The sequence below is a fragment of the Cebus imitator genome, unplaced genomic scaffold, assembly GCF_001604975.1.
Source record: "Cebus imitator isolate Cc_AM_T3 unplaced genomic scaffold, Cebus_imitator-1.0 Scaffold852, whole genome shotgun sequence".
In the NCBI taxonomy this organism is placed as follows: Eukaryota; Metazoa; Chordata; class Mammalia; order Primates; family Cebidae; genus Cebus; species Cebus imitator.
In genome coordinates, this window is record NW_016108167.1 from 1 (window position 1) to 9296 (window position 9296).

Genomic DNA, 9296 nt, shown 5'->3' on the forward strand with positions numbered 1-9296 from the left:
CACATAGACACAGGGAGGGGAGCATCACACACTGGGGTCTGTTGGGGGGAAATGGGGGAGGGATGGCAGGGTGGGGAGGTGGGGAGAGAGAGCATGGGGAGAAATGCCAGATATAGGTGAAGGGGAGGAAGGCAGCAAATCACACTGCCATGTGTGTACCTATGCAACAATCTTGCATGTTCTTCACAGGTACCCCAAAACCTAAAATGCAATAAAAAAAAGAAAAGAAAAGAAAAACACACGTATTAGGCTGTTCTGAAAAATATGTATCTTTCACATACCACATTCTGCCAAGGAAAATGTCAACCCACTTGGTGTTCCACTCATCAACTCTTTTATTCCAACACAATGTTTCTGCCCTTGTCTCAGAAGCCAACTTCTGATACCTGCTTCAGAAAGCTGACTACCAACTTCATAAAGTCCTGCTTTTTTCTTTTGGATTGCACAATAAACAAACCAGTCACCTTTCTAAAACGCTGTTTCGGAAATTTTAACATAATTCCTGAAGTTCCAGAGTCTATTAAATGCAAAAATATTAACAATACCATTCCATTTTCTCCACTAAAACTCGGAAGCGTACTGATACCCATCCTGTACACAGCCTTTTCTTGAAATAACTGGCCTGATAACAAGAGCACTAGTGACAGAGCTATTGCATCAGGTTGATGAATAAACCCTGTCTTAGGCAGCCTCATCACGTGGATAAAGAACAGGAGTTAGGTTGATGTTCCTGCTGCCTTCCCCAACGTGGATACACACCCACGCCACCCCCAGTCCTGGAATAACCAGGTGTTATCTTCACCATCACAACAGAACACTGTGAACCGCATCAAAACAAAACAAAACAAATAGCAACGTCCCTGACCACCAAAAATAGATGGCCCAGCCAGAAATAGTGCTGCCAGAGACAGTTAAATGAGCCGCAAGGCAGGAATGACAGATGAGCTTGGGCCTCCCAAGGATTACCAGACTCCAAACTAGATTCTCCATCACTTTGGCACAATCAGCATCAGCAGGACTTGGTGTTTGATCACAGTTGGTTCAACTCAGATTATTTGCTGAGCTTCTGGAATCCGGGAGAAATAGTGACTTTTGGCCTCAGCTTTTTCTCTAGATTTTTAATAATGCTTTCTCCATCTTTTTCTAGGAGTGAAGGCGATTTTGAAGGCATGACAAGCACCTGCTCTGGGCATAAGAGCTAAGAGTTTCCGGGTGTCGTGGCTCACACCTATAATCCCAACACTTTGGGAGACCCAGGCAGGAGGATTGCTTGAGGCCAGGAGCTTGGAACCAGCCTGGGCAACAGAGTGAGACCCTGTCTCTACAATAAATAAAAAAACAAAACATCAAAATTAGCCAGGCATGGTGGTATGTGCCTGTAGTCCCAACTTCTCAGGACGCTGAGGTGGGGGATCACTTGAACCCAGGAGGTCGAGGCTGCAGTGAATCAAGATCACGCCACTGCACTCAAGCCTAGATGACAGAGCAAGACCCTGTCACAAAAAAAAAAAAGAAAAAAGAAAAAAAGGCCAAGAGTCCATAGTGATAACAGTGATACCATGAATGTCCATGGCTGCAACAACAATGCCTTGACCAGAAGTAGGAGGATAAGGGGGGAGACAAAGCCAGCATGAACCCCAATTGACCCTCCAGTGCTCCATCCAAGACAGAAAGCCTTCTAGTTTTGAATGCACCTGGTTCTTGCTGCCTCCAGGACTTTGCTTGGGTAGCAGCTTTAGCCTGGAATGTCACTTCTCTTTAATCCCCACCCAGGTCTCACTTAACTAATCCCAACTCACCCAGAAGGATCTAAGTTAGTTGTTCCCTACTAAGAAAGCTACCCAGCCTTAATGCTGGACAAGGGGTCTTCCTGAATGCTTCCACAGCACTGCTGACCTACGCTTACTGAGGCCCGTTTCACAGTGTAGTGGAATTATCTCCTTGACAGTCTCCTCTAGATTTGGAGTTCCTTAATAACAGGAAGAATCTGCTTTACTTTTCTTCCAAATATAGAAGCTGCTTGACTGTTTTTTGGTTTGTGTTGCTGTTTTTTGGTTTGTGTTGCTGTTTTTTCAATGGTTGTAAAATAACTACATGTGCCTGTTCCAGTTTTCTCTTTCTCAGTGCAGGGCATAACCTAGTAGCTGCCCAAGCAAGAGAATCTGACATCATTTATTCATCCAAAACAAACAAAAAAGAAAAGAAAAGGGCATGGCCACTCTCTACCAGGCATTGTGCTAATCACCGTATCTAGCGGTGAAAAGACAACCACTGTCCCTGCTATGGTGAGCTCATGTTCAAAAGAAAAGGCAGACTTTGAACAAATAACTCATGGTATTAAAGAGAGGTGAAGTCGGTCTGGAAGTTTATGACAAGGTGACAGTGGGTGGGGTGTGAGTGGAGAGATGAATTGGTGGTCAGTCGTCTCTGGGTTTCTTCAGCCTCACTGGTTCTACATCCCATCAATGGCTTAGCCCTATCAATTCTGCCTCTGAAATCTCTTTCATCGGTCCATTTATCTAATTTGTATACTGGCATCTCCACCAGCCTTTGCCTGGAATGCCACGACCGCCTCCTAACTGTTTCCTCTGCCTCTAGGCTACTCCTCCTAGGCAGAGTCCACATGGAAGCCAAAGGGATCTTTCTAAAAGGAAAATCTGGTCATGTCACCTCTAAGTCTAAAAGCTTTCAGCAGTTCTCTTGAGCTCAGATAAAATTCAAAAGCCTTTACATAATTTGCAAGACTCTGTATGATGACTCCTCTCTCTTTTCTCTGATTTCAACTCTTCTCCGCATTCTTTACACCCCACGCGCTAGGAATACTGACTCACTATGGTTCTTTCTCTCATCTGGATCTTGATTCAAGCTATTTCCTATGCATGGAACATTCTTCATTCTCACGCTTCCACCCCATATTAGTGGCTAATTCTTATTCTTTCTTCAGGTCCTTGGTTAGATGCAGTTTACTCTAGAAAATTTTCCCTGAATTCCCCAACCTCTTCATACTGAGTAAGTGTCCAGCGGCATATTCCATAACACTCTTTACTTCTGTTACAACAGTGATTACATTCTGTTGGAATTTGCTATTCTGTAAACTCTATGAAGGCAGGAGCCATGTTTGCCTATTTGTCATTCTATCTGCAATGCTGAAGACATGTTGCACATAGTGAAAACACTAGAATCTTTTTTCAATGAGTAGATAATTAAAATAATTATAATATTCAAAGTTATAAGGAAGGCAATAGGCTAATTCCATCTTTCAGACATAATGAATATCAATATTTTGCTATATATGCTCCTAGACATTTCCATCTTTTCTTTTTCAAAAATGAGGTCTTACTTTTTGTAATATTCAGTCAAATTATTATTGTTGTTTTTTGTTTAATCTTAAATTTGTTACAGTGGACATCCTCCCAAATCAGTACAGTGCTCTATAATGTTCTATTGTATACATATTCCATACTCGAAGTAATCAATCCTCAGCTTGAGTACTAATATTGTATTAGTATAAAGAATACTGAAATAAACACTCATCCTTGAATATACATATTTTCCTTCCTTCCTTCCCATTCTTCCCTTTCTTTCTCTTTCTTTCTTTTACTTTCTCCCTCCTTCCTTCCTTCCTTTCTTTTTCCTTCCTTCCCCCTTCCTCCCTCCCTCCCTCCCTTTCTCCTTCCTTCCTTCCTTCCCTTTCTTTCTTTCCTTTCTTTCTTTTTCTTTCTTTCTGTCTTTCTGTCTTTCTTTCTTTCTGTCTTTTTCTTTCTTTTTTCTTTCCTTTTCTTTTATTTCTTTCTGAAATGGAGTCTCCCTCCGTTGCCCAGGCTAGAGTGCAGTGGCACAATCACGACTCACTGCAACCTCTGCCTCCTGGGTTCAAGTGATTCTCCTGCCTCAGGCTCCTGAGTAGCTGGGATTACAGCTACCATGCCCACCATGCCCAGCTAATTTTTGTATTTTTAGTAGAGACAGGATTTCACCATGTTGTCCAGGCTGGTCTCGAACTACTGACCTCAGGTGATCCACCCACATCAGCGTCAAAAGTGCTGGGATTACAGGCGTGAGCCATCGCGCCTGGCTGAACATACATATTTTCAGATATTCATCCTTGATCATTGTGCAACTAATAGCTAGTACATGGCCTGGCACACATGATGAACTCATATACTAAGTGGATGAGTGAATTAACAAATGAATAAGAGGGTCAGCTATCAATAAGCATAATAAAATTGTGGCTGAGAGTTCAGGCACTAGAACCAGTATACTTATGTACAAATCCCAGCTCCAGTACTTCCCATAGATTACTAGTGTTTTCCTAGCTTCAATGTCTCTCTTTACAAATGAAGACAATGGTTGTACAAAACTCAAAAGACTATTGGGAGAACTGAATAAGATAATAAAGTCGAGTGCATTCCCAGAACCTGGCACACTGTAAGCATTTACAAATATTAATTGGTATCATGATCTTTGGTGTTATTTTTAAAATTGAGTATTGGAATGGAAATTTTCATTAGAATGGAAACTTTGCAAAGTCCACAGAAAGAAAGGGCTTCTCTTCGTACAATGGAGAAGTGAAGAAAACAAGTTCTAATGAGGAGAGAGAAAGGAGATCATTTGAAATTACAAAAAGAATTATTCCAATTCAAGTGCCACATTCTTGGTGAAAGTTGTTGCCCTCTTTTCTGTGTTGATAATCATACCTTTTAAGAATATTCAGTGTTGTCCAACTTTTATAATTTCATTCTTTTTGATAAAGTTTCTTTATTAATTGTATAACCAAATGTAAGCTAATATTTACAACTTTGAAAAGTTTACACGTACATACATACACGTACACACATGCAAATTAGACAAAAAGTTCTATCTTAGTATTTAAGATTTATTTATTTATTTGAGATAAGAGTCTCACTTTGTCACCCAGGCTGGAGTGCAGTGATGCAATCTCAGCTCACTGCAACCTCTGCCCTATGGGTTCAAGCGCTTCTCCTGCCTCAGCCTCCTGAGTAGCTGGGGTTACAGGCATGTGCCACCATGCCCGGCTAATTTTTGTATTTTTAATGGAGATGGGTTTTCACCATGTTGACCAGACTAGTCTAGAACTCCTGAATTCAGGCGATTCACCCGCCACAGCCTCCTAAAGTGCTGGGATTACAGGCATGACCACCATGCCTGGCCATACTTAAGTTTTAAAAACATACATTCATTTGGCAGGTACTCCCATCTTGAAATACCTCTTCCAATATTGCCTTAAATTAAATCTTACGTAATTTAAACTTCTTATGCCCCTAATCAGATTGTATGTTCTTTGAGAACAGAAACTCATGTCTTTCTTTGTATCTTCTACAGCACTCATAAGCATTTCTTTTACTCTGTAGTTGTCAAGAAAAAAAGTAATCGATTTGATTTATGTCTTTGGTAATGTTGCTAAGTAATGAAAACTTTGCATGGAAGGTCTGCAGGATGACTGGGTGTGGAAGCCCTCTGTTTTCCTTTTTAAACACGAGAATGAAAAAGGAAAACGAACTGTACTTGTGATTGCTGAAAGTTTAATATTTAGCCCCTGCCACCTAACAACTTTTTGAATGTCTTAAGATAGCAGAGAAAACAAGGCCAGTATGTATGGGACATTATTTGGAAGAGTGAACACATGTTTTAAAATAAAAATGCACTTCACCAGTTGCATTCATTTTTCCAAGGCTGTAATTAAAGAGAAACACTCAAGAAGCACCAAAATTGTGGAACATAAAGAGAGCAACGACAGGACCCCAATTAACCTGAATCAGCACAGGTTAACCGGACTGTGATAACTCAGGGCTTCAGAAGCCCCTCAAAATGAAAAAGCCTTCTGCTTTTAACACTTTTTTTTTTCTTTTTTCCTCCCAAAGACTTCAAGATCCAAGTGGAAAAATTCGCCAGGATGGGTGGGGCCTGAACAGGCTGACGCACTGCGGTTAGATTCAGACTGCCAGGGAAAGCTGCAGAATACAGTCAGGCAAACACTACAGCTGGCTTCGATGACATTTTCATGTGAAAGACAACATTATTAGAAAATGTGTAAACAAGACAGGGCAGGGGAGTCCCCCTCTTGATTTTACAGCCAAAGACTCCCACCCTTCTGTGGCTTTTCTGTACCTTCTGCCATGTTGATTCTATGTAAAAAAAAAAACAAACAAAAACAAAAACAGCAGTACAGGCATTCCACCAATGTAATGCTCTCCTTCTCTGAATGGTCCTTTCATTTCCCCAAGAATTTTGGAATCACTGGAGTTGTAGTGGCTCTGTTACTTTATTCTTATATAACTTTGAGCAAGTTATTTGAACCTTAATCTCATCACTGGTATAATGCTTGTAATAATAATAGCTATCTCATAAGTTAGGAAAATGAACTGAAAATTCACTAAATTAAATGTTAAATATCTAGAGAAGTGCCTAGTATATAATGAGCACTCAGATAGTATTTATTGTTATTAGCTACTATTATGATCTTCTTAATAAGTCCTGTCAAATATTATTTCAAAAAGTCTCTGTTTCTCTCCCTTCCTTTTCATTTTTAGTTTTATCATTCCATTTAAAGTGGAAAAGAGGTCAGGTGGGGCGGCTCGTGCCTGAAATTCCAAGTCTTTGCTATTATTGTGAACAATGGTGCAATAAACATATGTGTGCATGTGTCTTTATACTAGAATGATTTATAAACCTTTGGGTATATAATCAGTAATGGGATTGCTGGGCCAAATGGTATTTCTAGTTCTAGATCCTTGAGGAATGGCCACACTGTCCTTCACAATGGTTGAACTAATTTACACTCCCACCAACAGGGTAAAAGTGTTCCTATTCCTCCACATCCTCTCCGGCATCTGTTGTTTCCTGACTTTTTAATGATCGGCATTCTAACTGGTAATCATGCCTTTTCACAAGGTTGCTGGAAATGAGATAATGCCGTCACATACTTAGAACAATATTTGCCACGTGGAAGGTGATCAGCCAATGCTAGCCAGTATTATGGATGGGCTGCTTAAGTCTTAATCGTCCCAGAGATGCAGCTGGGTGCTGTGATCATTGAGAAAGCATATGGCAAGGGGTTCTTCTCAATACATCATTATGGTCTGACCCAATGGTAAAATTATTTCTGACCCAATAACTTGTTCAGATTTATGATCATGGTACCTAAACTTATGACCCTGAAAATGTCACAATTTATGTGAATCCCGGTTCCCTCACTTAAAAAATGGGGAAAGTGATGTTTGTTTCATGTTTTTAAATGAAAAAATAAGACAACTTATGAGATACACTTAACTCACTGCTTAAGTCTACAGATTTGAAAAGAATAAAGATCCCTTCATCAGTGGACTCTCTGAGTGGGGAAAAGCCCCTACATAACAAAGCTGATAAGGTTGGGAAATTAATTAAATCACTCGCTCATTCAAAAATACAAATGAAGCATATATGCTAAGCAATGCCCTCCTTTCATATGGAAAATAATACCTATTGACCTCAACCTGACACACATACAATTGGAGTTTGTATATACATACAACCAAGCTGTTGGTTGTGGGTGGAGAATGAAAGGCAAGAAAAACTGTTCTATGTGTGAAATGCTGCCTTCTTTGTCCCTTTTTCTCTGCACCAACATACATAATAGTTGTCATTTTCACTTCCTTAATTGACCAATTATGTTTTGGTTCCATAATGTGCCAGTCTTTGCATTTTCAGTCTGTTATCTCTTTCCCTGTGATCAAAGAACCTTCTTTTCTCTAGAATTTCCTACATGAGCAAACATTTGAGAAGTAACCACGTTATTGAACAATTACAATTACTTTTGCCAGATTAAGTTCCTTTAATATTACGTCTCTCCTGTTCTAACTCTCCTTTCTTTACCTCTCTATAGCCCAGTCTCTTATTTGCTCAATCCAGGAACATATCTCTCTTCCTTCCCCCAAATTTCCCCTCTGTCTGGAATATTACACTCTGCTTCTCTGACTAGTAAAATCTAAGCTTTGGAGACCTCGCTCAATGTGCAGCCTCCAGGAGAAATGTCCTCTAGTAAGAGGCCTTTCCCTATTCCTTTAATAAAAGTAGGTATTTTCTCTCAAGGTCTCAAAGTGTACTGTCATTACCTCTATGAAAGCACTTGCTATTCTATATTGTAATTAATGCAGTATCTGTATTTCCAAATAGACTATAACTATCTAAGGGCAGGAACTAAAGAATCTCATTTAATGTGATCATGTGTTTGCTGCACAGATAAACGAAATAAGAAGGGATTCCTGGCTGCTTCTCCCAGTCCTGTATCCCTCTGACAACTTCTTTAAGCTCTGAAGGAGTTGACCCTTCTCTGGCAAAAAACATTGAGCATGTCCCTTCCTCTCTCTGAGTATAGCTACTCGTCTTATATATCAAGGTTATTGAATGCATATTTTAAACTTTACAGAAATACCATGTTATTTAGTATTTTCTAAATAACATGGTACTTAGTATTTTCTAAATAACATGGTATTTTCTGTAAAGTTTAAAATGTGAGTGGGGCATTGGAATGTGCTCCTGTCTCTCCTATATTTTTTCTAACCAATATTTCCTCTAATTTTTAAATCCTTTCATGGAGACTTTTCAAAATTTAGGTGCGGTCATTCAGAGTCCACAGGATGGATGAATGGATATAAATATACACCATGGAATATTATGCAGCCATCAGAAATGATGAGTTCGTGTCCTTTGTAGGGACATGGATGAACCTGGAAACCATCATTCTCAGCTAACTGACACAAGAGCACAAAAACAAACACCGCATGTTCTCACTCATAGGCGGTTGTTGAACAATGAGAACACATGGACACAGGGAGGGGAGCACTACACACTGGGGTCAGTTGGGGGGAAACAGGGGAGGGACGGTGGGGGGTGGGGAGATGGGGAGAGATAGCAAGGGGAGAGATGCCAGATGTAGGTGATGGGGAGGAAGGCAGCAAATCACACTGCCATGTGTGTACCTATGCAACAATCTTGCATGTTCTTCACATGTACCCCAAAACCTAAAATGCAATAAGATAAATAAATAAATAAATGTAGTTTCCCAACAAAAAAATTTTAAAAAATTAAAATAAAATATAGTAACTTTATTGCAAAGTGAAAGAAAAAAAAATGAACAAACGTGTGACACAGTATTCTGATCAAGCCTTAAGTGTGTTTTAGCCTGTTTATGTACTTTTTATTTGACACATAGCAGAGAGAGATTTAAACTATCTCTTATTGGCCTCTTCCCTGCATCTTAGCTTGGTTTCTGTCAGTGTTTCCCAACATCAAGAAAT